The 26180-nt window shown below is 44.2% G+C and overlaps 8 non-coding genes and 1 pseudogene across 8 annotated transcripts; 2 read left to right on the forward strand and 7 right to left on the reverse strand.

Annotated features, from left to right (window-relative positions):
- Positions 1-4486: 4486 nt before the first annotated feature.
- Positions 4487-4650, forward strand: LOC134999498 (U1 spliceosomal RNA). The gene has a single exon (XR_010201577.1). It is a non-coding gene; the product is annotated as a U1 spliceosomal RNA (small nuclear RNA).
- A 152-nt stretch (positions 4651-4802) lies between these two features.
- LOC135000016 (U1 spliceosomal RNA) lies at positions 4803-4944 on the forward strand (annotated as a pseudogene).
- Positions 4945-13575: 8631 nt separating this feature from the next.
- On the reverse strand, positions 13576-13739 carry LOC134999693 (U1 spliceosomal RNA). Its single transcript, XR_010201769.1, has one exon. It is a non-coding gene; the product is annotated as a U1 spliceosomal RNA (small nuclear RNA).
- A 655-nt stretch (positions 13740-14394) lies between these two features.
- On the reverse strand, positions 14395-14557 carry LOC134999403 (U1 spliceosomal RNA). The gene has a single exon (XR_010201506.1). It is a non-coding gene; the product is annotated as a U1 spliceosomal RNA (small nuclear RNA).
- Positions 14558-14709: 152 nt separating this feature from the next.
- LOC134999804 (U1 spliceosomal RNA) lies at positions 14710-14873 on the reverse strand. The gene has a single exon (XR_010201875.1). It is a non-coding gene; the product is annotated as a U1 spliceosomal RNA (small nuclear RNA).
- A 674-nt stretch (positions 14874-15547) lies between these two features.
- Positions 15548-15710, reverse strand: LOC135000052 (U1 spliceosomal RNA). The gene has a single exon (XR_010202089.1). It is a non-coding gene; the product is annotated as a U1 spliceosomal RNA (small nuclear RNA).
- A 152-nt stretch (positions 15711-15862) lies between these two features.
- Positions 15863-16026, reverse strand: LOC134999763 (U1 spliceosomal RNA). The gene has a single exon (XR_010201836.1). It is a non-coding gene; the product is annotated as a U1 spliceosomal RNA (small nuclear RNA).
- Positions 16027-16697: 671 nt separating this feature from the next.
- Positions 16698-16860, reverse strand: LOC134999968 (U1 spliceosomal RNA). Its single transcript, XR_010202031.1, has one exon. It is a non-coding gene; the product is annotated as a U1 spliceosomal RNA (small nuclear RNA).
- Positions 16861-17012: 152 nt separating this feature from the next.
- Positions 17013-17176, reverse strand: LOC134999718 (U1 spliceosomal RNA). The gene has a single exon (XR_010201793.1). It is a non-coding gene; the product is annotated as a U1 spliceosomal RNA (small nuclear RNA).
- Between the last annotated feature and the right edge of the window lie 9004 nt (positions 17177-26180).

The following is a 26180-nucleotide window of genomic DNA, read 5'->3' on the forward strand; positions in this document are numbered from 1 at the left end:
GGCTGCAGCAGGCTAGGTCTAATAGACATCTTTACTGCAGCTTCATCACTCCCAGCGGCGCTGTATACTCCCGTGCCCTGGTTGCTGGGTCACTGCAGCGGAGGCTCCGGTTTCATCCTAAGGTCAGTCACACACACACCACCCTTCCGGATCACGAGGCCGCTGATGAAGGGGAGCGAGGCCGTAGGGGGTGGGCCGTGTGCGCACTGCGGTGGACACTGATTACTGGGCAGCCGCTCCACTAGCCACCAGGTACAGTTAAGGAGCACAGGTCTGGGGTTTTTTCTCCTATATTAACCCAATTTTGTACTGCCCGCAGCGCATTGTGATAGGGCCTGATTCAGGTTGGATTGCAATCACAATAAGCGATCCAACTGCAAAAATTGCTAAGAGCATACGCATGTGCCTGCATTTTCTGCGGCACCCCGCAGAGAATGTGATCGCCTCTGCCTGTCAATCGGGGCGGGGAAGGGGGGGAGAGGTGGGTCAGCAACACTCCATTTCCAAGTCAGGGATGGAGCGGTGCGGGGGCAAGGCTTCAAAATGGGGTCTGCAATGGAGGAGACACAGGGGGCGTGGTCACAGCGGCTGTATGACATCACATTCAGCCGCTGTGATCACAAAAATGGTGGCGGCTTCCTGCGCGCACATACAGTCTGCACCAGCAGGAGCCTACACCATTTTTTATGATCACGCTGAACTGCAGTGCGACTGCAATTATAGCATGGTCAAGAAGGGAGGCGTCATGCTGGGTGGCCATGCCCTGTCACTGTGCAGGAGCCAGCACCGCTTACACACTAGTCCCCGGGTGCAGCCCCCAACCCCCGGGACACCCGGAGCAACAAAATGTAGATTCAGGCCACCAGGCCACGCCCCTACCTATGAAACCATGCCTCCTTTTTACCATTGCGCTGCTTATCTGCGCGCACTGCATTACAATCTCCCTCGCCACCTCTCTGGGTGTCACCAGTGATAGTGACACCTCTGCCATGCTTGTAGCAGCTGGTCCTAAGATCTACGCCTCAAACCCTGAGTGTTTGCCCTTGTGACTTGTTGATCATCATAGCGAAGCAGATGCTTACAGAAAACTGCAGGGGCTTAGATTGAAAATAAAAAAATTGATGGGTATAAGGTAGAGAGGAGCGGGTTCGGTTCTCCGAGAACCGAATTCCCCACGAACTCCACGTGGTTTACACTGGTCCAAGGCAGGCTCGGTTGTTCCCGCCTGACTCGGAAAACCTGAACAAGGGAAAATGTCATCATCCCGCTGTCGGATTCTCGCGAGATTCGGATTCCATATAAAGAGCTGCGCGTTGCTGCCATTATTACTCGTGCATTGAAGAGAGAGCGGAGAGGACGTGGCTATGTTCTCTCAGTGGAAATCTCAATATCAGTGCTCAGTATCAGTGGTTACTTATTGCTGCTCAGTAATACTAGTAGTGTGTCTCTCCTGCTCAGTGTCAGTTCTCAGTAGTATCCTCATCAGTGCTCAGTATCACTGCTCATTGTCTTGTGCTGCATTGTGGTGCTCAGCATACTACAGTACATTACTAATAGTCCGGTGCTGCATCTTGCTGCTCAGTGTCAGTTCTAGTATCCTCATCAGTGCTCACTATCACTGCTCATTGCATTGTGGTGTTCTGTATACTACAATGACATAGTAATATAGTAACATAGTTTTTGAGGTTGAATAGAGGCAAATTGCCCATCGTGTTCAACCTGTTTTAAGTTGTGATGATTCTACATACTTGCTGAATAATGTTTTATGACTAGTTAGCTACTATAACTCATGTTACCCCCGGATTAACCATGTTGATATTTTAAGTATTATAACCTTGGATAGCTTTTTCATTCAGAAATGTATCCATTCCTTTTTTAAATCCAATTACAGAGTCCGCCATTACCACCTTCCCTGGCAGGGAATTCCACATCCTGATTGCCCTAACAGTGAAGAAACCTTTCCTCCATTGCGTTCTGAACTTTCCTCCAGTCGCAGCGAGTGATCACGTGTTCTTTTAATAAATAATTCCTCTGATAACTCTTTGTTATGTATCTTTACATATTTGAAGATATTAATAATATCTCCTCTTAGGCACCTCTTTTCTAGTGTATAAATATTCAGCCTAGTAAGTCTTTCCTTATAGTCCAGTACTTTTAGGCCTTTAATCAATTTAGTCTTCAGGATCTCTTACACTTCCATGAGCAGCAGAGTAGTGCAATGGAAGCATGCTGGGCCCATAACCCAGAGGTCGATTGATCGAAACTATCCTCTGCTATGTGCATTTTTTTTTTTATAATTAAAGTAATCAAAAACTGGGATTGATATTTTGGCTCTTTTATTTTTACTTAAAGTACAATAACTTTTATCATTTTAATTTGTTTTAATAGTATATTGACAGCATTGTTTTCTTTAAAAAATCCACTTAATTTTCTTCACCCTATTACTGAAATGGTAATTGACAAAAACAAACTACATTGTCACCAGAAGAGCAATGCAAAATGTACAAGTGATATATGAAAATCATCTTCCATCTTGAATTTCAATGATGCATTGGGACAACAATTTGTGAGAAACATCTTCACCCATAAAGAAAGATTTTCTTAATTCCTTACCTGTGTGCTGATTAGATATCACCTTGTTTTCACATTAAACAGACTTCCCCATGAGGAAGCAGCAATGATGCAGTGACGTTTCCTGGTGTCAACCTGTATTATTTCAGTAGACATTGAAATGAGGATGCATCTTTGATGCCTTTCCAATGAAGCAAGTTTAATTCAGTAATAGGTGAAAAACCATTCCTACAAAGGTGTTAATCAGAGACTTGGCTTTGTGGACACTTTTCAGAGAGCAAATTTGTTAGCATAAACATAAAATCAGAAAATGAAGAGCTGTTTAATCACTCAATTGGACTTTTCTGCCAGCATAATTTTTTTTCTCTGCAACCCACTGCTAAATTGTGCTTCCTAGCTGTTTTTTTATAAAATCACGTAATCAAATCTAACTCTGATTACATCAGAGAAGGCCAGGTACCCTACACCATAAGGGGGGTTTTTGAAATTTTGACTTGTCTACTTAAAGATCACCAAGATCTGATTACAAGGTCAATTACATCCCTGGGTGGGATTGAACCACCAACCTTTTGGTTAATAGCCAAACATGCTAACCGATTGCGCCACAGATACACCTTGCAAAAGTCAATACTGACAAAGGCTAATAAGCATTCATCTAGAACGTTTCCTAGAAAAACTTTAAAAAGTCAATAATCTGGAGAATTTTTGTAAGAAACACATTGGTACTTTCCCATGATGAGTGAGTGCTTCAGGATTTCTTGCACTTACATGGGCTATTAACCAAAAGGTTGGTGGTTCAATCCCACCCAGGGATGTAATTGACCTTGTCAACAGATTTTGGTGATCTTTAAGTAGACAAGTCAAAATTTCATACCCCCTCTTATGGTGTAGGGTACCTGGCCTTCTCTGACGTAATCAGAGTTAGATTTAATTAAGTGATTTTATAAAAAACAGCTAGGAAGCACAATTTAGCAGTGGGTTGCAGAGAAAAAAACAACATTTTAAACCTACCGGTAATTTTTTTTTCTCGTAGTCCGTAGAGGATGATGGGGACTCCGTAAGGACCATGGGGGATAGACGGGCTCCGCAGCAGACATGGGCACTTTAAGAAAGACTTTTGATCGGGTGTGCACTGGCTCCTCCCTCTATGCCCCTCCTCCATACCTCAGTTAGAGAAACTGTGCCCAGAGGAGACGGACAGTACGAGGAAAGGATTTTTGTTGATCCAAGGTCAAGATTCATACCAGCCACACCAATCACACCGTATAACTTGTGATATACTACCCAGTTAACAGTATGAAAACAACATAGCATCAGTCCAAGACCGATGAAAACTAACATATAACCCTTATGTAAGCAATAACTATATACAAGTCTTGCAGAAGTAGACCGCACTTGGGACGGGCACCCAGCATCCTCTACGGACTACGAGAAAAAGATTTACCGGTAGGTTTAAAATCTTATTTTCTCTTACGTCCTAGAGGATGCTGGGGACTCCGTAAGGACCATGGGGATTATACCAAAGCTCCCAAACGGGCAGGAGAGTGCGGATGACTCTGCAGCACCGATTGAGCAAACAGGAGGTCCTCCTCAGCCAGGGTATCAAACTTATAGAACTTTGCAAAGGTGTTTGAACCAACTTTGACCCACTGCTTGGATGACATCACCATATGCAAATCCATCTGCGGCAGGCCTTCCCCCAGGAATGCTTGAACTAGTTGTTGCATTTGGTTTGTTGTTTGGGGGTGCTTCAGTATTAGGCAGCCTTCTGCCCTCCCATGTTCATCTGAAAATATGTGTTCTCCCTGCAGTTGTTGTCCCCAGATGAGAGTTCCCTTGTGCTGCCTCAGTTGAATCTCCTTTACTTGACAGAGATGTGCCTGAGCAGCAGCCCTCCCCAGCCCTATCCCAAATCATACTTATTTTGCATAGGAGATACCATGGTCATGAAGATTGTTCTCCCAGGGTTAGGTTCATTCATTGCATTCTGGGTATGCTGACCCCTGTGATTTCCCCAAATGTGGGAAACTCAACTGCATTATTTGTGGTAGTGGGGGACTGTGTTTGTGCTTTCCTCTGGTCAGCTCTGGTAAAAGTCAGATTTCTTTGTCTCAGATCTTCCTCTAGCCTTGTTCTTCTTTCGAGAGTTCCCTTGTGCTGCCTCAGTTGGATCTCCTTCACTTGACAGGGGGGTGCCCGAGCAGCGACCCTCCCCAGCTCTAGCCCAACTCCTACTTACCTGCCAGGTGAGATACTATGATCATGAAGATGCTTCTCCCAGGGCAAGGCTCACCCATTGCACTCTGGGTGTGCTGCCCCTGCGATTTCCCCAAATGTGGGAAACTTGACTGCATAATTTGTGTTTCCCCTGGTCGGCTCTCATATAATTCAGATCTCTTTGTCTCAGGTCTCTCTCCAGCCTAGTTTGCTGTCTGTTTCCACTTCTTTTTTCTTGAGCCCCTCCCTTCTATACCCTTGTGCACTATCCTGACTTCTCCCGTCTGCTTACTTTGTGCCTTCCAACGCACAATGCAAACTACAGGTAGTGCTGCAGGGCCCACACCCTTTTACTTGCTTTACAGAGCAGCTCTGGAGCTGTTACAGTGCCCAGCTGCTGCAAGAAATCAGCTTGAATGCTTCAGGGGCTGGGGCATAGCCAACATGAGCCCCACACCGAAGGAGGGTGGAGGTGTTTAATGCGAACTAGGGGTCATCCAAGCGCCGCAAAAGGCCGCCATGCCCTGCACACCCCTTTTTTCTTTTCATATGCAGACGAGGGTTGAAGCCAACTTTGACCCACTGCTTGGATGACATCACCATATGCAAATCCATCTGCTGCAGGCCTTCCCCCAGGCCGCAGAAAATGCAGGCACATGCGTATGCTCTTAGCAATTTTTGCAGTTGGATCACTTATTGTGATTGCAATCCAACCTGAATCAGGCCCTATTACCTATCACAATGCGCTGCGGGCAGTACAAAATTGGTTTAATATAGGAGAAAAACCCCCAGACCTGTGCTCCTTAACTGTACCTGGTGGCTAGTGGAGCGGCTGCCCAGTAATCAGTGTCCACGCCAGTGCGCACACGGTCCACCCCCTACGGCCACGCTCCCCTTCATCAGCGGCCTCGTGATCCGGAAGGGCGGTGTGTGTGTGACTGACCTTAGGAAGAAACCGGAGCCTCCGCTGCAGTGACCCAGCAACCAGGGCACGGGAGTATACACACGTGCATTGAGATTGATAGGGAGAGGACGTGGCTGGCGTCCTCTCCGTTTAGATTAGAAGATAGAGACGAGTGACATTTGATTTACTACTAATTTGGGGAGCAGTTGAACTTGTCAGGAGTACTCAGTAGTGCAGAGTTTTGCTGATAGTGACCACCAGTTTTATTATTTATAATCCGTTCTCTGCCTGAAAAAAAACGATACACATACCATATCTGTGCTCAGCCTCAGTGTGCTGCATGATATATCATCTATGTATATCTGACTGTGCTGAGTGCTCACTGCTCACACAGCTTAATTGTGGGGGAGACTGGGGAGCAGTTATAGCAGGAGTACAGTGCACACTTTTGCTGCCAGTGTGACCACCAGTATATTGTCTGCCTGAAAAAGTTAAACACTCCTGTGGTGTTTTTTTTTTATTCTATAAACGCATTCTGCTGACAGTGTCCAGCAGGTCCGTCATACATATATTATATAAATATTTATCTGCAGTAGTGTTATATTTTTTTTTTCATCTTTATCATCTCTATATTAGCAGACGCAGTACGGTAGTCCACGGCTGTGGCTATCTCTGTGTCGTCAGTGCTCGTCCATAATTGTATACCTACCTACCTGTGGTGGGTTTTTTTTTTTCTATCTTCTTCATACTAGTAGTTTAGGAGTCTACTGACAGTGTCCACCAGGTCCATCATTATATTATATACCTACAGTAGTAATATATTTATTATATTATCTATACTAGCAGACGCAGTACGGTAGTCCACGGCTGTGGCTATCTCTGTGTCGTCAGTGCTCGTCCATAATTGTATACCTACCTACCTGTGGTGGGGTTTTTTTTTTATCTTCTTCATACTAGTAGTTTAGCAGTCTGCTGACAGTGTCCACCAGGTCCGTCATTATATTATATACCTACAGTAGTAATATATTTATTATATTATCTATACTAGCAGGCGCAGTACGGTAGTCCACGGCTGTACCTACCTCTGTGTCGTCAGTGCTCGTCCATAATTGTATACCTACCTGTGGTGGGGTTTTTTTTTCTATCTTCTTCATACTAGTAGTTTAGGAGTCTGCTGACAGTGTCCACCAGGTCCGTCATTATATTATATACCTACAGTAGTAATATATTTAGTATATTATCTATACTAGCAGACGCAGTACGGTAGTTCACGGCTGTACCTACCTCTGTGTCGTCACTCGTCCATAATTGTATACCTAACTGTGGTGGGTTTTTTTTTCTATCTTCTTCATACTAGTAGTTTAGCAGTCTGCTGACAGTGTCCACCAGGTCCGTCATTATATTATATATACCTACAGTAGTTATATATATTTTTTTTTATATCATTAATTATCATCTCTATACTAGCAGACGCAGTACGGTAGGCCACGGCTGTGGCTATCTCTGTGTCGTCAGTGCTCGTCCATAATTGTATACCTACCTACCTGTGGTGGAAGTTTTTTCTATCTTCTTCATACTAGTAGTTTAGCAGTCTGCTGACAGTGTCCACCAGGTCCGTCATTATATTATATATACCTACAGTAGTTATATATATATTTTTTTTATATCATTAATTATCATCTCTATACTAGCAGACGCAGTACGGTAGTCCACGGCTGTAGCTACCTCTGTGTCGTCAGTCACTCGTCATCCATAAGTATACTAGTATCCATCCATCTCCATTGTTTACCTGAGGTGCCTTTTAGTTGTGCCTATTAAAATATGGAGAACAAAAATGTTGAGGTTCCAAAAATAGGGAAAGATCAAGATCCACTTCCACCTCGTGCTGAAGCTGCTGCCACTAGTCATGGCCGAGACGATGAAATTCCATCAACGTCGTCTGCCAAGGCCGATGCCCAATGTCATAGTACAGAGCATGTAAAATCCAAAACACAAAAGATCAGTAAAAAAAGGACTCAAAAATCTAAATAAAAATCATCGGAGGAGAAGCGTAAACTTGCCAATATGCCATTTACCACACGGAGTGGCAAGGAACGGCTGAGGCCCTGGCCTATGTTCATGGCTAGTGGTTCAGCTTCACATGAGGATGGAAGCACTCAGCCTCTCGCTAGAAAAATGAAAAGACTTAAGCTGGCAAAAGCACAGCAAAGAACTGTGCGTTCTTCAAAATCACAAATCCACAAGGAGAGTCCAATTGTGTCGGTTGCGATGCCTGACCTTCCCAACACTGGACGTGAAGAGCATGCACCTTCCACCATTTGCACGCCCCCTGCAAGTGCTGGAAGGAGCACCCGCAGTCCAGTTCCTGATAGTCAGATTGAAGATGTCAGTGTTGAAGTACACCAGGATGAGGAGGATATGGGTGTTGCTGGCGCTGGGGAGGAAATTGACAAGGAGGATTCTGATGGTGAGGTGGTTTGTTTAAGTCAGGCACCCGGCGAGACACCTGTTGTCCGTGGGAGGAATATGGCCATTGACATGCCTGGTGAAAATACCAAAAAAATCAGCTCTTCGGTGTGGAAGTATTTCAACAGAAATGCGGACAACAGGTGTCAAGCCGTGTGTTGCCTTTGTCAAGCTGTAATAAGTAGGGGTAAGGACGTTAACCACCTCGGAACATCCTCCCTTATACGTCACCTGCAGCGCATTCATCATAAGTCAGTGACAAGTTCAAAAACTTTGGGCGACAGCGGAAGCAGTCCACTGACCAGTAAATCCCTTCCTCTTGTAACCAAGCTCACGCAAACCACCCCACCAACTCCCTCAGTGTCAATTTCCTCCTTCCCCAGGAATGCCAATAGTCCTGCAGGCCATGTCACTGGCAATTCTGACGAGTTCTCTCCTGCCTGGGATTCCTCCGATGCATCCTTGAGTGTAACGCCTACTGCTGCTGGCGCTGCTGTTGTTGCTGCTGGGAGCCGATGGTCATCCCAGAGGGGAAGTCGTAAGACCACTTTTACTACTTCCACCAAGCAATTGACTGTCCAACAGTCCTTTGCAAGGAAGATGAAATATCACAGCAGTCATCCTGCTGCAAAGCGGATAACTGAGGCCTTGGCATCCTGGGCAGTGAGAAACGTGGTTCCGGTATCCATCATTACTTCAGAGCCAACTATAGACTTGATTGAGGTACTGTGTCCCCGGTACCAAATACCACCTAGGTTCCATTTCTCTAGGCAGGCGATACCAAAAATGTACACAGACCTCAGAAAAAGACTCACCAGTGTCCTAAAAAATGCAGTTGTACCCAATGTCCACTTAACCACGGACATGTGGACAAGTGGAGCAGGGCAGACTCAGGACTATATGACTGTGACAGCCCACTGGGTAGATGTATTGACTCCCGCCGCAAGAACAGCAGCGGCGGCACCAGTAGCAGCATCTCGCAAACGCCAACTCTTTCCTAGGCAGGCTATGCTTTGTATCACCGCTTTCCAGAATACGCACACAGCTGAAAACCTCTTACGGCAACTAAGGAAAATCATCACAGAATGGCTTACCCCAATTGGACTCTCCTGTGGATTTGTGGCATCGGACAACGCCAGCAATATTGTGCGTGCATTATATCTGGGCAAATTCCAGCACGTCCCATGTTTTGCACATACCTTGAATTTGGTGGTGCAGAATTATTTAAAAAATGACAGGGGCGTGCAAGAGATGCTGTCGGTGGCCACAAGAATTGCGGGACACTTTCGGCGTACAGGCACCACGTACAGAAGACTGGAGCAACACCAAAAACGCCTGAACCTGCCCTGCCATCATCTGAAGCAAGAAGTGGTAACGAGGTGGAATTCAACCCTCTATATGCTTCAGAGGATGGAGGAGCAGCAAAAGGCCATTCAAGCCTATACATCTGACCACGATATAGGAGGTGGAATGCACCTGTCTCAAGCGCAGTGGAGAATGATTTCAACGTTGTGCAAGGTTCTGCAACCTTTTGAACTTGCCACACGTGAAGTCAGTTCAGACACTGCCAGCCTGAGTCAGGTCATTCCCGTCATCAGGCTTTTGCAGAAGAAGCTGGAGACATTGAAGGAGGAGCTAAGACAGAGCGATTCCGCTAGGCATGTGGGACTTGTGGATGGAGCCCTTCATTCGCTTAACCAGGATTCACGGGTGGTCAATCTGTTGAAATCAGAGCACTACATTTTGGCCACCGTGCTCGATCCTAGATTTAAAACCTACGTTGTATCTCTCTTTCCGGCAGACACAAGTCTGCAGGGGTTCAAAGACCTGCTGGTGAGAAAATTATCAAGTCAAGCGGAACTTGATCGGTCAACAGCTCCTCCTTCACATTCTCCCGCAATTGGGGGTGCGAGGAAAAGGCTCAGAATTCCGAGCCCACCCGCTGGCGGTGATGCAGGGCAGTCTGGAGCGACTGCTGATGCTGACATCTGGTCCGGACTGAAGGACCTGCCAACGATTACGGACATGTCGTCTACTGTCACTGCATATGATTCTATCACCATTGAAAGAATGGTGGAGGATTATATGAGTGACCGCATCCAAGTAGGCACGTCAGACAGTCCGTACGTATACTGGCAGGAAAAAGAGGCAATTTGGAGGCCCTTGCACAAACTGGCTTTATTCTACCTAAGTTGCCCTCCCACAAGTGTGTACTCCGAAAGAGTGTTTAGTGCCGCCGCTCACCTTGTCAGCAATCGGCGTACGAGGTTACTTCCAGAAAATGTGGAGAAGATGATGTTCATTAAAATGAATTATAATCAATTTCTCCGTGGAGACATTGACCAGCAGCAATTGCCACCACAAAGTACACAGGGAGCTGAGATGGTGGATTCCAGTGGGGACGAATTGATAATCTGTGAGGAGGGGGATGTACACGGTGATGAATCGGAGGATGATGATGAGGTGGACATCTTGCCTCTATAGAGCCAGTTTGTGCAAGGAGAGATTAATTGCTTCTTTTTTGGTGGGGGTCCAAACCAACCCGTCATTTCAGTCACAGTCGTGTGGCAGACCCTGTCACTGAAATGATGGGTTGGTTAAAGTGCGCATGTCCTGTTTATACAACATAAGGGTGGGTGGGAGGGCCCAAGGCAATTCCACCTTGCACCTCTTTTTTCTTTTATTTTTCTTTGCGTCGTGTGCTGTTTGGGGAGTGTTTTTTTGAAGGGCCATCCTGCGTGACACTGCAGTGCCACTCCTAGATGGGCCAGGTGTTTGTGTCGGCCACTTGGGTCGCTGAGCTTAGTCACACAGCTACCTCATTGCGCCTCTTTTTTTCTTTGCGTCATGTGCTGTTTGGGGAGTGTTTTTGGAAGGGCCATCCTGCGTGACACTGCAGTGCCACTCCTAGATGGGCCAGGTGTTTGTGTCGGCCACTTGGGTCGCTGAGCTTAGTCACACAGCTACCTCATTGCGCCTCTTTTTTTCTTTGCGTCATGTGCTGTTTGGGGAGTGTTTTTTGGAAGGGCCATCCTGCGTGACACTGCAGTGCCACTCCTAGATGGGCCAGGTGTTTGTGTCGGCCACTTGGGTCGCTGAGCTTAGTCACACAGCTACCTCATTGCGCCTCTTTTTTTCTTTGCGTCATGTGCTGTTTGGGGAGTGTTTTTTGGAAGGGCCATCATGCGTGACACTGCAGTGCCACTCCTAGATGGGCCAGGTGTTTGTGTCGGCCACTTGGGTCGCTGAGCTTAGTCACACAGCTACCTCATTGCGCCTCTTTTTTTCTTTGCGTCATGTGCTGTTTGGGGAGTGTTTTTGGAAGGGCCATCCTGCGTGACACTGCAGTGCCACTCCTAGATGGGCCAGGTGTTTGTGTCGGCCACTTGGGTCGCTGAGCTTAGTCACACAGCTACCTCATTGCGCCTCTTTTTTTCTTTGCGTCATGTGCTGTTTGTGGAGTGTTTTTTGGAAGGGCCATCCTGCGTGACACTGCAGTGCCACTCCTAGATGGGCCAGGTGTTTGTGTCGGCCACTTGGGTCGCTGAGCTTAGTCACACAGCTACCTCATTGCGCCTCTTTTTTTCTTTGCGTCATGTGCTGTTTGGGGAGTGTTTTTTGGAAGGGCCATCATGCGTGACACTGCAGTGCCACTCCTATATGGGCCAGGTGTTTGTGTCGGCCACTTGGGTCACTGAGCTTAGTCATCCAGCGACCTCGGTGCAAATTTTAGGACTAAAAATAATATTGTGAGGTGTGAGGTGTTAAGAATAGACTGAAAATGAGTGGAAATTATGGTTATTGAGGTTAATAATACTTTGGGATCAAAATGACTCCCAAATTCTATGATTTAAGCTGTTTTTTAGGGTTTTTTGAAAAAAACACCCGAATCCAAAACACACCCGAATCCGACAAAAAAAATTCGGTGAGGTTTAGCCAAAACGCGTTCGAACCCAAAACACGGCCGCGGAACCGAACCCAAAACCAAAACACAAAACCCGAAAAATTTCCGGTGCACATCTCTAGTGGCCATGCCATGTCACTGTGCAGGAGCCAGCACCGCTCACACACTAGTCCCCGGTGCAGCCCCCAACCCCCGGGACACCCGGAGCAACAAAATGTAGATTCAGGCCACCAGGCCACGCCCCTACCTATGAAACCATGCCTCCTTTTTACCATTGCGCTGCTTATCTGCGCGCACTGCATTACAATCTCCCTCGCCACCTCTCTGGGTGTCACCAGTGATAGTGACACCTCTGCCATACTTGTAGCAGCTGGTCCTAAGATCTACGCCTCAAGCCCTGAGTGTTTGCCCTTGTGACTTGTTGATCATCATAGCAAAGCAGATGCTTACAGAAAACTGCAGGGGCTTAGATTGAAAATAAAAAAAATTGATGGGTATAAGGTAGAGAGGAGCGGGTTCGGTTCTCCGAGAACCGAATTCCCCACGAACTCCACGTGGTTTACACTGGTACGAGGCAGGCTCGGTTGTTCCCGCCTGACTCGGAAAACCTGAACAAGGGAAAATGTCATCATCCCGCTGTCGGATTCTCGCGAGATTCGGATTCCATATAAAGAGCTGCGCGTTGCCGCCATTTTTACTCGTGCATTGAAGAGAGAGCGGAGAGGACGTGGCTATGTTCTCTCAGTGGAAATCTCAATATCAGTGCTCAGTATCAGTGGATACTTATTGCTGCTCAGTAATACTAGTAGTGTGTCTCTCCTGCTCAGTGTCAGTTCTCAGTAGTATCCTCATCAGTGCTCAGTATCACTGCTCATTGTCTTGTGCTGCATTGTTGTGCTCAGCATACTACAGTACATTACTAATAGTCCAGTGCTGCATCTTGCTGCTCAGTGTCAGTTCTAGTATCCTCATCAGTGCTCACTATCACTGCTCATTGCATTGTGGTGTTCTGTATACTACAGTAACATAGTAATATAGTAACATATAGTAACATAGTTTTTGAGGTTGAATAGAGGCAAATTGCCCATCGTGTTCAACCTGTTTTATGTTGTGATGATTCTACATACTTGCTGAATAATGTTTTATGACTAGTTAGCTACTACAACTCATGTTACCCCCGGATTAACCATGTTGATATTTTAAGTATTATAACCTTGGATAGCTTTTTCATTCAGAAATGTATCCATTCCTTTTTTAAATCCAATTACAGAGTCCGCCATTACCACCTTCCCTGGCAGGGAATTCCACATCCTGATTGCCCTAACAGTGAAGATCATAGTATCTCACCTGGCAGGTAAGTAGGAGTTGGGCCAGAGCTGTGGAGGATTGCTGCTCGGGCACCCCCTGTCAAGTGAAGGAGATCCAACTGAGGCAGCACAAGGGAACTCTCGAAAGAAGAACAAGGCTAGAGGAAGATCTGAGACAAAGAAATCTGACTTTTACCAGAGCTGACCAGAGGAAAGCACAAACACAGTCCCCCACTACCACAAATAATGCAGTCGAGTTTCCCACATTTGGGGAAATCACAGGGGTCAGCATACCCAGAATGCAATGAATGAACCTCACCCTGGGAGAACAATCTTCATGACCATGGTATCGCCTATGCAAAATAAGTATGATTTGGGATAGGGCTGGGGAGGGCCGCTGCTCAGGCACATCTCTGTCAAGTAAAGGAGATTCAACTGAGGCAGCACAAGGGAACTCTCATCTGGGGACAACAACTGCAGGGAGAACACATATTTTCAGATGAACATGGGAGGGTAGAAGGCTGCCTAATACTGAAGCACCCCCAAACAACAAACCAAATGCAACAACTAGTACAAGCATTCCTGGGGGAAGTTCTGCAGAAGACGGATTTGCATACGGTGATGTCATCCAAGCAGTGGGCCAAAGTTGGCTGGAACCCTCATCTGCATATGAAAAGAGAAAAGGGGTATGCAGGGCATGGCGGCCTTTTGCGGCGCTTGGATGACCCTTAGTTCGCATTAAACACCCCCACCCTCCTTCGGTGTGGGGCTCATGTTGACAATGCCCCAGCCCCTGAAGCATTCAAGCTGATTTCTTACAGCAGCTTGGCACTGTAACAGCTCCAGAGCTGCTCTGTAAGGCAAGTAAAAGGGTGTGTAGTTTGCATTGTGCATTGGAAGGCACAAAGTAAGCAGACAGGAGGAGAAGTCAGGATAGTGCACAAGGGTATAAAAGGGAGGGGCTCAAGAAAAAAGAAGTGGAAACAGACAGCAAACTAGGCTGGAGAGAGACCTGAGACAAAGAGATCTGAATTATACGAGAGCCGACCAGGGGAAACACAAATTATGCAGTCAAGTTTCCCACATTTGGGGAAATCGCAGGGGCAGCACACCGAGAGTGCAATGGGTGAGCCTTGCCCTGGGAGAAGCACCTTCATGATCATAGTATCTCACCTGGCAGGTAAGTAGGAGTTGGGCTTGAGCTGGGGAGGGTCGCTGCTCGGGCACCCCCCTGTCAAGTGAAGGAGATCCAACTGAGGCAGCACAAGGGAACTCTCGAAAGAAGAACAAGGCTAGAGGAAGATCTGAAACAAAGAAATCTGACTTTTACCAGAGCTGACCAGAGGAAAACACAAACACAGTCCCCCGCTACCACAAATAATGCAGTCGAGTTACCCACATTTGGGGAAATCACAGGGGTCAGCATACCCAGAATGCAATGAATGAACCTCACCCTGGGAGAATAATCTTCATGACCATGGTATCTCCTATGCAAAATAAGTATGATTTGGGATTGGGCTGGGGAGGGCCGCTGCTCAGGCACATCTCTGTCAAGTAAAGGAGATTCAACTGAGGCAGCACAAGGGAACTCTCATCTGGGGACAACAACTGCAGGGAGAACACATATTTTCAGATGAACATGGGAGGGCAGAAGGCTGCCTAACACTGAAGCACCCCCAAACAACAAACCAAATGCAACAACTAGTGCAAGCATTCCTGGGGGAAGGCCTGCCGCAGATGGATTTGCATATGGTGATGTCATCCAAGCAGTGGGTCAAAGTTGGCTTCAACCTTCGTCTGCATATGAAAAGAGAAAAGGGGCGTGCAGGGCATGGCGGCCTTTTGCGGTGCTTGGATGACCCTTAGTTTTCATTAAACACCCCCACCCTCCTTCGGTGTGGGTCTCATGTTGGCCATGCCCCAGCCCCTGAAGCATTCAAGCTGATTTCTTGCAGCAGCTTGGCACTGTAACAGCTCCAGAGCTGCTCTGTAAGGCAAGTAAAAGGGTGTGGGCCCTGCAGCACTACCTGTAGTTTGCATTGTGCATTGGAAGGCACAAAGTAAGCAGACAGGAGGAGAAGTCAGGATAGTGCACAAGGGTATAAAAGGGAGGGGCTCAAGAAAAAAGAAGTGGAAACAGACAGCAAACTAGGCTGTAGAGAGACCTGAGACAAAGAGATCTGAATTATACGAGAGCCGACCAGGGGAAACACAAATTCTGCAGTCAAGTTTCCCACATTTGGGGAAATCGCAGGGGCAGCACACCCAGAGTGCAATGGGTGAGCCTTGCCCTGGGAGAAGCACCTTCATGATCATAGTATCTCACCTGGCAGGTAAGTAGGAGTTGGGCTAGAGCTGGGGAGGGTCGCTGCTCGGGCACCCCCCTGTCAAGTGAAGGAGATCCAACTGAGGCAGCACAAGGGAACTCTCGAAAGAAGAACAAGGCTAGAGGAAGATCTGAGACAAAGAAATCTGACTTTTACCAGAGCTGACCAGAGGAAAACACAAACACAGTCCCCCACTACAACAAATAATGCAGTCGAGTTACCCACATTTGGGGAAATCACAGGGGTCAGCATACCCAGAATGCAATGAATGAACCTCACCCTGGGAGAACAATCTTCATGACCATGGTATCTCCTATGCAAAATAAGTATGATTTGGGATAGGGCTGGGGAGGGCCGCTGCTCAGGCACATCTCTGTCAAGTAAAGGAGATTCAACTGAGGCAGCACAAGGGAACTCTCATCTGGGGACAACAACTGCAGGGAGAACACATATTTTCAGATGAACATGGGAGGGAAGAAGGCTGCCTAATACTGAAGCACCCCCAAACAACAAACCAAATGCAACAACTAGTGCAAGCATTCCTGGGGGAAGGCCTGCAGCAGATGGATTTGCATATGGTGATGTCATCCAAGCAGTGGGTCAAAGTTGGCTTCAACCCTCGTCTGCATATGAAAAGAGAAAATGGGCGTGCAGGGCATGGCGGCCTTTTGCGGCGCTTGGATGACCCCTAGTTCGCATTAAACACCTCCACCCTCCTTCGGTGTGGGGCTCATGTTGGCTATGCCCCAGCCCCTGAAGCATACAAGCTGATTTCTTGCAGCAGCTGGGCACTGTAACAGCTCTAGAGCTGCTCTGTACGGCAAGTAAAAGGGTGTGGGCCCTGCAGCACTACCTGTAGTTTGCATTGTGCATTGGAAGGCACAAAGTAAGCAGACGGGAGAAGTCAGGATAGTGCGCAAGGGCATAGAAGGGAGCAGCTCAAGAAAAGAGAAGTGGAAACAGACAGCAAACTAGGCTGGAGAGAGACCTGAGACAAAGAGATCTGAATTATACGAGAGCCGACCAGGGGAAACACAAATTATGCAGTCAAGTTTCCCACATTTGGGGAAATCGCAGGAGCAGCACACCCAGAGTGCAATGGGTGAGCCTTGCCCTGGGAGAAGCACCTTCATGATCATAGTATCTCACCTGGCAGGTAAGTAGGATTTGGGCTAGAGCTGGGGAGGGTCGCTGCTCGGGTACCCCCCTGTCAAGTGAAGGAGATCCAACTGAGGCAGCACAAGGGAACTCTCGAAAGAAGAACAAGGCTAGAGGAAGATCTGAGACAAAGAAATCTGACTTTTACCAGAGCTGACCAGAGGAAAGCACAAACACAGTCCCCCACTACCACAAATAATGCAGTCGAGTTTCCCACATTTGGGGAAATCACAGGGGTCAGCATACCCAGAATGCAATGAATGAACCTCACCCTGGGAAAACAATCTTCATGACCATGGTATCGCCTATGCAAAATAAGTATGATTTGGGATAGGGCTGGGGAGGGCCGCTGCTCAGGCACATCTCTGTCAAGTAAAGGAGATTCAACTGAGGCAGCATTTTTCGTTTGGGAGAAAAATGCAAAGGTACAATACAGGTTTTCCTTGCCGATATCTCTCTTTTGCAAAGAGATAGGCATTGGAAAATTCAGGGCTATAACGTGTAGATGAAGCACTAACAGGAGGCTTTAAAATTTTCATTCTAGTGTATTTCGTTTGGGAAAAAATGCAAAGGCACAATACCGCTTTTCCTTGCCGATATCTCTCTTTTGCAAAGAGCTAGGCATTGGAAAATTCAGGGCTATAACGTGTAGATGAAGCACTAATAGGAGGCTTTAAAATTTTCAATCTAGTGTCCTTCGTTTGGGAGAAAAATGCAAAGGTACAATACAGCTTTTCCTTGCCAATATCTCTCTTTTGCAAAGAGCTAGGCAATGGAAAATTCAGGGCTATAACGTGTAGATGAAGCACTAACAGGAGGCTTTAAAATTTTCATTCTAGTGTCTTTCGTTTGGGAGAAAAATGCAAAGGTACAATACAGCTTTTCCTTGCCAATATCTCTCTTTTGCAAAGAGCTAGGCATTGGAAAATGCAGGGCTATAACGTGTAGATGAAGCACTAACAGGAGGCTTTACAATTTTCATTCTAGTGTCTTTCGTTTGGGAGAAAAATGCAAAGGTACAATACAGTTTTTCCTTGCCGATATCTCTCTTTTGCAAAGAGATAGGCATTGGAAAATTCAGGGCTATACCGTGTAGATGAAGCACTAACAGGAGGCTTTAAAATTTTCATTTTAGTGTCTTTCGTTTGGGAGAAAAATGCAAAGGTACAATACAGCTTTTCCTTGACAATGGCCCTCATTCCGAGTTGTTCGCTCGGTATTTTTCATCGCATCGCAGTGAAAATCCGCTTAGTACGCATGCGCAATGTTCGCACTGCGACTGCGCCAAGTAACTTTACTATGAAGAAAGTATTTTTACTCACGGCTTTTTCTTCGCTCCGGCGAACGTAATGTGATTGACAGGAAATGGGTGTTACTGGGCGGAAACACGGCGTTTCAGGGGCGTGTGGCTGAAAACGCTACAGTTTCCGGAAAAAACGCAGGAGTGGCCGGGGAAACGGTGGGAGTGCCTGTGCGAACGCTGGGTGTGTTTGTGACGTCAACCAGGAACGACAAGCACTGAAATGATCGCACAGGCAGAGTAAGTCTGGAGCTACTCTGAAACTGCTAAGTAGTTAGTAATCGCATTATTGCGAATACATCGGTCGCAATTTTATGAAGCTAAGATTCACTCCCAGTAGGCGGCGGCTTAGCGTGTGTAACTCTGCTAAAATCGCCTTGCGACCGATCAACTCGGAATGAGGGCCAATATCTCTCTTTTGCAAAGAGCTAGGCATTGGAAAATTCAGGGCTATAACGTGTAGATGAAGCACTAACAGGAGGCTTTAAAATTTTCATTCTAGTGTCTTTCGTTTGGGAGAAAAATGCAAAAGTACAATGCAGCTTTTCCTTGCCGATATCTCTCTTTTGCAAAGAGATAGGCATTGGAAAATGCAGGGCTATAACGTGTAGATGAAGCACTAACAGGAGGCTTTAAAATTTTCATTCTAGTGTCTTTCGTTTGGGAGAAAAATGTAAAGGTACAATACAGCATTTCCTTGCCGATATCTCTCTTTTGCAAAGAGATAGGCATTGGAAAATTCAGGGCTATTACGTGTAGATGAAGCACTAAAAGGAGGCTTTAAAATTTTCATTCTAGTGTCTTTCGTTTGGGAGAAAAATGCAAAAGTACAATGCAGCTTTTCCTTGCCGATATCTCTCTTTTGCAAAGAGATAGGCATTGAAAAATGCAGGGCTATAACGTGTAGATGAAGCACTAACAGGAGGCTTTAAAATTTTCATTCTAGTGTCTTTCGTTTGGGAGAAAAATGCAAAGGTACAATACAGCATTTCCTTGCCGATATCTCTCTTTTGCAAAGAGATAGGCATTGGAAAATTCAGGGCTATTACGTGTAGATGAAGCACTAAAAGGAGGCTTTAAAATTTTCATTCTAGTGTCTTTCGTTTGGGAGAAAAATGCAAAAGTACAATGCAGCTTTTCCTTGCCGATATCTCTCTTTTGCAAAGAGATAGGCATTGGAAAATGCAGGGCTATAACGTGTAGATGAAGCACTAACAGGAGGCTTTAAAATTTTCATTCTAGTGTCTTTCGTTTGGGAGAAAAATGCAAAGGTACAATACAGCATTTCCTTGCCGATATCTCTCTTTTGCAAAGAGATAGGCATTGGAAAATTCAGGGCTATAACGTGTAGATGAAGCACTAACAGGAGGCTTTAAAATTTTCATTCTAGTGTCTTTCGTTTGGGAGAAAAATTCAAAGGTACAATACAGCTTTTCCTTGCCGATATCTCTCTTTTGCAAAGAGATAGGCATTGGAAAATGCAGGGCTATAACGTGTAGATGAAGCACTAACAGGAGGCTTTAAAATTTTCATTCTAGTGTCCTTTGTTTGGGAGAAAAATGCAAAGGTACAATACAGCTTTTCCTTGCCGATATCTCTCTTTTGCAAAGAGATAGGCATTGGAAAATTCAGGGCTATAACGTGTAGATGAAGCACTAATAGGAGGCTTTAAAATTTTCATTCTAGTGTCCTTCGTTTGGGAGAAAAATGCAAAGGTACAATACAGCTTTTCCTTGCCGATATCTCTCTTTTGCAAAGAGATAGGCATTGGAAAATTCAGGGCTATAACGTGTAGATGAAGCACTAACAGGAGGCTTTAAAATTTTCATTCTAGTGTCTTTCGTTTGGGAGAAAAATGCAAAGGTACAATACAGCTTTTCCTTGCCAATATCTCTCTTTTGCAAAGAGCTAGGCATTGGAAAATTCAGGGCTATAACGTGTAGATGAAGCACTAACAGGAGGCATTAAAATTTTCATTCTAGTGTCTTTCGTTTGGGAGAAAAATGCAAAGGTACAATACAGTTTTTCCTTGCCGATATCTCTCTTTTGCAAAGAGCTAGGCATTGGAAAATTCAGGGCTATACCGTGTAGATGAAGCACTAACAGGAGGCTTTAAAATTTTCATTCTAGTGTCCTTCGTTTGGGAGAAAAATGCAAAGGTACAATACAGCTTTTCCTTGCCGATATCTCTCTTTTGCAAAGAGCTAGGCATTGGAAAATTCAGGGCTATACCGTGTAGATGAAGCACTAACAGGAGGCTTTTAAATTTTCATTCTAGTGTCCTTCGTTTGGGAGAAAAATGCAAAGGTACAATACAGCTTTTCCTTGCCGATATCTCTCTTTTGCAAAGAGATAGGCATTGGAAAATTCAGGGCTATAACGTGTAGATGAAGCACTAACAGGAGGCTTTAAAATTTTCATTCTAGTGTCTTTCGTTTGGGAGAAAAATGCAAAGGTACAATACAGTTTTTCCTTGCCGATATCTCTCTTTTGCAAAGAGATAGGCATTGGAAAATTCAGGGCTATACCGTGTAGATGAAGCACTAACAGGAGGCTTTAAAATTTTCATTTTAGTGTCTTTCGTTTGGGAGAAAAATGCAAAGGTACAATACAGCTTTTCCTTGACAATATCTCTCTTTTGCAAAGAGCTAGGCATTGGAAAATGCAGGGCTATAACGTGTAGATGAAGCACTAACAGGAGGCTTTAAAATTTTCATTCTAGTGTCTTTCGTTTGGGAGAAAAATGCAAAAGTACAATGCAGCTTTACCTTGCCGATATCTCTCTTTTGCAAAGAGATAGGCATTGGAAAATGCAGGGCTATAACGTGTAGATGAAGCACTAACAGGAGGCTTTAAAATTTTCATTCTAGTGTCTTTCGTTTGGGAGAAAAATGTAAAGGTACAATACAGCATTTCCTTGCCGATATCTCTCTTTTGCAAAGAGATAGGCATTGGAAAATTCAGGGCTATTACGTGTAGATGAAGCACTAAAAGGAGGCTTTAAAATTTTCATTCTAGTGTCTTTCGTTTGGGAGAAAAATGCAAAAGTACAATGCAGCTTTTCCTTGTCGATATCTCTCTTTTGCAAAGAGATAGGCATTGGAAAATGCAGGGCTATAACGTGTAGATGAAGCACTAACAGGAGGCTTTAAAATTTTCATTCTAGTGTCTTTCGTTTGGGAGAAAAATGCAAAGGTACAATACAGCATTTCCTTGCCGATATCTCTCTTTTGCAAAGAGATAGGCATTGGAAAATTCAGGGCTATTACGTGTAGATGAAGCACTAAAAGGAGGCTTTAAAATTTTCATTCTAGTGTCTTTCGTTTGGGAGAAAAATGCAAAAGTACAATGCAGCTTTTCCTTGCCGATATCTCTCTTTTGCAAAGAGATAGGCATTGGAAAATGCAGGGCTATAACGTGTAGATGAAGCACTAACAGGAGGCTTTAAAATTTTCATTCTAGTGTCTTTCGTTTGGGAGAAAAATGCAAAGGTACAATACAGCATTTCCTTGCCGATATCTCTCTTTTGCAAAGAGATAGGCATTGGAAAATTCAGGGCTATAACGTGTAGATGAAGCACTAACAGGAGGCTTTAAAATTTTCATTCTAGTGTCTTTCGTTTGGGAGAAAAATTCAAAGGTACAATACAGCTTTTCCTTGCCGATATCTCTCTTTTGCAAAGAGATAGGCATTGGAAAATGCAGGGCTATAACGTGTAGATGAAGCACTAACAGGAGGCTTTAAAATTTTCATTCTAGTGTCCTTCGTTTGGGAGAAAAATGCAAAGGTACAATACAGCTTTTCCTTGCCGATATCTCTCTTTTGCAAAGAGATAGGCATTGGAAAATTCAGGGCTATAACGTGTAGATGAAGCACTAATAGGAGGCTTTAAAATTTTCATTCTAGTGTCCTTCGTTTGGGAGAAAAATGCAAAGGTACAATACAGCTTTTCCTTGCCGATATCTCTCTTTTGCAAAGAGATAGGCATTGGAAAATTCAGGGCTATAACGTGTAGATGAAGCACTAACAGGAGGCTTTAAAATTTTCATTCTAGTGTCTTTCGTTTGGGAGAAAAATGCAAAGGTACAATACAGCTTTTCCTTGCCAATATCTCTCTTTTGCAAAGAGCTAGGCATTGGAAAATTCAGGGCTATAACGTGTAGATGAAGCACTAACAGGAGGCTTTAAAATTTTCATTCTAGTGTCTTTCGTTTGGGAGAAAAATGCAAAGGTACAATACAGTTTTTCCTTGCCGATATCTCTCTTTTGCAAAGAGCTAGGCATTGGAAAATTCAGGGCTATACCGTGTAGATGAAGCACTAACAGGAGGCTTTAAAATTTTCATTCTAGTGTCCTTCGTTTGGGAGAAAAATGCAAAGGTACAATACAGCTTTTCCTTGCCGATATCTCTCTTTTGCAAAGAGCTAGGCATTGGAAAATTCAGGGCTATACCGTGTAGATGAAGCACTAACAGGAGGCTTTTAAATTTTCATTCTAGTGTCCTTCGTTTGGGAGAAAAATGCAAAGGTACAATACAGCTTTTCCTTGCCGATATCTCTCTTTTGCAAAGAGATAGGCATTGGAAAATTCAGGGCTATAACGTGTAGATGAAGCACTAACAGGAGGCTTTAAAATTTTCATTCTAGTGTCTTTCGTTTGGGAGAAAAATGCAAAGGTACAATACAGTTTTTCCTTGCCGATATCTCTCTTTTGCAAAGAGATAGGCATTGGAAAATTCAGGGCTATACCGTGTAGATGAAGCACTAACAGGAGGCTTTAAAATTTTCATTTTAGTGTCTTTCGTTTGGGAGAAAAATGCAAAGGTACAATACAGCTTTTCCTTGACAATATCTCTCTTTTGCAAAGAGCTAGGCATTGGAAAATTCAGGGCTATAACGTGTAGATGAAGCACTAACAGGAGGCTTTAAAATTTTCATTCTAGTGTCTTTCGTTTGGGAGAAAAATGTAAAGGTACAATACAGCATTTCCTTGCCGATATCTCTCTTTTGCAAAGAGATAGGCATTGGAAAATTCAGGGCTATTACGTGTAGATGAAGCACTAAAAGGAGGCTTTAAAATTTTCATTCTAGTGTCTTTCGTTTGGGAGAAAAATGCAAAAGTACAATGCAGCTTTTCCTTGCCGATATCTCTCTTTTGCAAAGAGATAGGCATTGGAAAATGCAGGGCTATAACGTGTAGATGAAGCACTAACAGGAGGCTTTAAAATTTTCATTCTAGTGTCTTTCGTTTGGGAGAAAAATGCAAAGGTACAATACAGCATTTCCTTGCCGATATCTCTCTTTTGCAAAGAGATAGGCATTGGAAAATTCAGGGCTATTACGTGTAGATGAAGCACTAAAAGGAGGCTTTAAAATTTTCATTCTAGTGTCTTTCGTTTGGGAGAAAAATGCAAAAGTACAATGCAGCTTTTCCTTGCCGATATCTCTCTTTTGCAAAGAGATAGGCATTGGAAAATGCAGGGCTATAACGTGTAGATGAAGCACTAACAGGAGGCTTTAAAATTTTCATTCTAGTGTCTTTCGTTTGGGAGAAAAATGCAAAGGTACAATACAGCATTTCCTTGCCGATATCTCTCTTTTGCAAAGAGATAGGCATTGGAAAATTCAGGGCTATAACGTGTAGATGAAGCACTAACAGGAGGCTTTAAAATTTTCATTCTAGTGTCTTTCGTTTGGGAGAAAAATTCAAAGGTACAATACAGCTTTTCCTTGCCGATATCTCTCTTTTGCAAAGAGATAGGCATTGGAAAATGCAGGGCTATAACGTGTAGATGAAGCACTAACAGGAGGCTTTAAAATTTTCATTCTAGTGTCCTTCGTTTGGGAGAAAAATGCAAAGGTACAATACAGCTTTTCATTGCCGATATCTCTCTTTTGCAAAGAGATAGGCATTGGAAAATTCAGGGCTATAACGTGTAGATGAAGCACTAATAGGAGGCTTTAAAATTTTCATTCTAGTGTCCTTCGTTTGGGAGAAAAATGCAAAGGTACAATACAGCTTTTCCTTGCCGATATCTCTCTTTTGCAAAGAGATAGGCATTGGAAAATTCAGGGCTATAACGTGTAGATGAAGCACTAACAGGAGGCTTTAAAATTTTCATTCTAGTGTCTTTCGTTTGGGAGAAAAATGCAAAGGTACAATACAGCTTTTCCTTGCCAATATCTCTCTTTTGCAAAGAGCTAGGCATTGGAAAATTCAGGGCTATAACGTGTAGATGAAGCACTAACAGGAGGCTTTAAAATTTTCATTCTAGTGTTTTCGTTTGGGAGAAAAATGCAAAGGTACAATACAGTTTTTCCTTGCCGATATCTCTCTTTTGCAAAGAGCTAGGCATTGGAAAATTCAGGGCTATACCGTGTAGATGAAGCACTAACAGGAGGCTTTTAAATTTTCATTCTAGTGTCCTTCGTTTGGGAGAAAAATGCAAAGGTACAATACAGCTTTTCCTTGCCGATATCTCTCTTTTGCAAAGAGATAGGCATTGGAAAATTCAGGGCTATAACGTGTAGATGAAGCACTAACAGGAGGCTTTAAAATTTTCATTTTAGTGTCTTTCGTTTGGGAGAAAAATGCAAAGGTACAATACAGCTTTTCCTTGCCGATATCTCTCTTTTGCAAAGAGATAGGCATTGGAAAATTCAGGGCTACAACGTGTAGATGAAGCACTAACAGGAGGCTTTAAAATTTTCATTCTAGTGTCCTTCGTTTGGGAGAAAAATGCAAAGGTACAATACAGCTTTTCCTTGACGATATCTCTCTTTTGCAAAGAGATAGGCATTGGAAAATTCAGGGCTATAACGTGTAGATGAAGCACTAATAGGAGGCTTTAAAATTTTCATTCTAGTGTCCTTCGTTTGGGAGAAAAATGCAAAGGTACAATAAAGCTTTTCCTTGCCGATATCTCTCTTTTGCAAAGAGATAGGCATTGGAAAATTCAGGGCTATAACGTGTAGATGAAGCACTAACAGGAGGCTTTAAAATTTTCATTCTAGTGTCTTTCGTTTGGGAGAAAAATGCAAAGGTACAATACAGCTTTTCCTTGCCGATATCTCTCTTTTGCAAAGAGCTAGGCATTGGAAAATTCAGGGCTATAACGTGTAGATGAAGCACTAATAGGAGGCTTTAAAATTTTCAATCTAGTGTCCTTCGTTTGGGAGAAAAATGCAAAGGTACAATACAGCTTTTCCTTGCCAATATCTCTCTTTTGCAAAGAGCTAGGCATTGGAAAATTCAGGGCTATAACGTGTAGATGAAGCACTAACAGGAGGCTTTAAAATTTTCATTCTAGTGTCTTTCGTTTGGGAGAAAAATGCAAAAGTACAATGCTGCTTTTCCTTGCCGATATCTCTCTTTTGCAAAGAGATAGGCATTGGAAAATTCAGGGCTATAACGTGTAGATGAAGCACTAACAGGAGGCTTTAAAATTTTCATTCTAGTGTTTTTCGTTTGGGAGAAAAATGCAAAGGTACAATACAGCTTTTCCTTGCCAATATCTCTCTTTTGCAAAGAGCTAGGCATTGGAAAATGCAGGGCTATAACGTGTAGATGAAGCACTAACAGGAGGCTTTACAATTTTCATTCTAGTGTCTTTCGTTTGGGAGAAAAATGCAAAGGTACAATGCAGCTTTTCCTTGCCGATATCTCTCTTTTGCAAAGAGATAGGCATTGGAAAATGCAGGGCTATAACGTGTAGATGAAGCACTAACAGGAGGCTTTAAAATTTTCATTCTAGTGTCTTTCGTTTGGGAGAAAAATGCAAAGGTACAATACAGCATTTCCTTGCCGATATCTCTCTTTTGCAAAGAGATAGGCATTGGAAAGTTCAGGGCTATAACGTGTAGATGAAGCACTAACAGGAGGCTTTAAAATTTTCATTCTAGTGTCTTTCGTTTGGGAGAAAAATGCAAAGGTACAATACAGCATTTCCTTGCCGATATCTCTCTTTTGCAAAGAGATAGGCATTGGAAAATTCAGGGCTATTACGTGTAGATGAAGCACTAAAAGG

The sequence above is a fragment of the Pseudophryne corroboree genome, unplaced genomic scaffold (assembly GCF_028390025.1).
Source record: "Pseudophryne corroboree isolate aPseCor3 unplaced genomic scaffold, aPseCor3.hap2 scaffold_150, whole genome shotgun sequence".
NCBI classification, from domain to species: Eukaryota; Metazoa; Chordata; class Amphibia; order Anura; family Myobatrachidae; genus Pseudophryne; species Pseudophryne corroboree.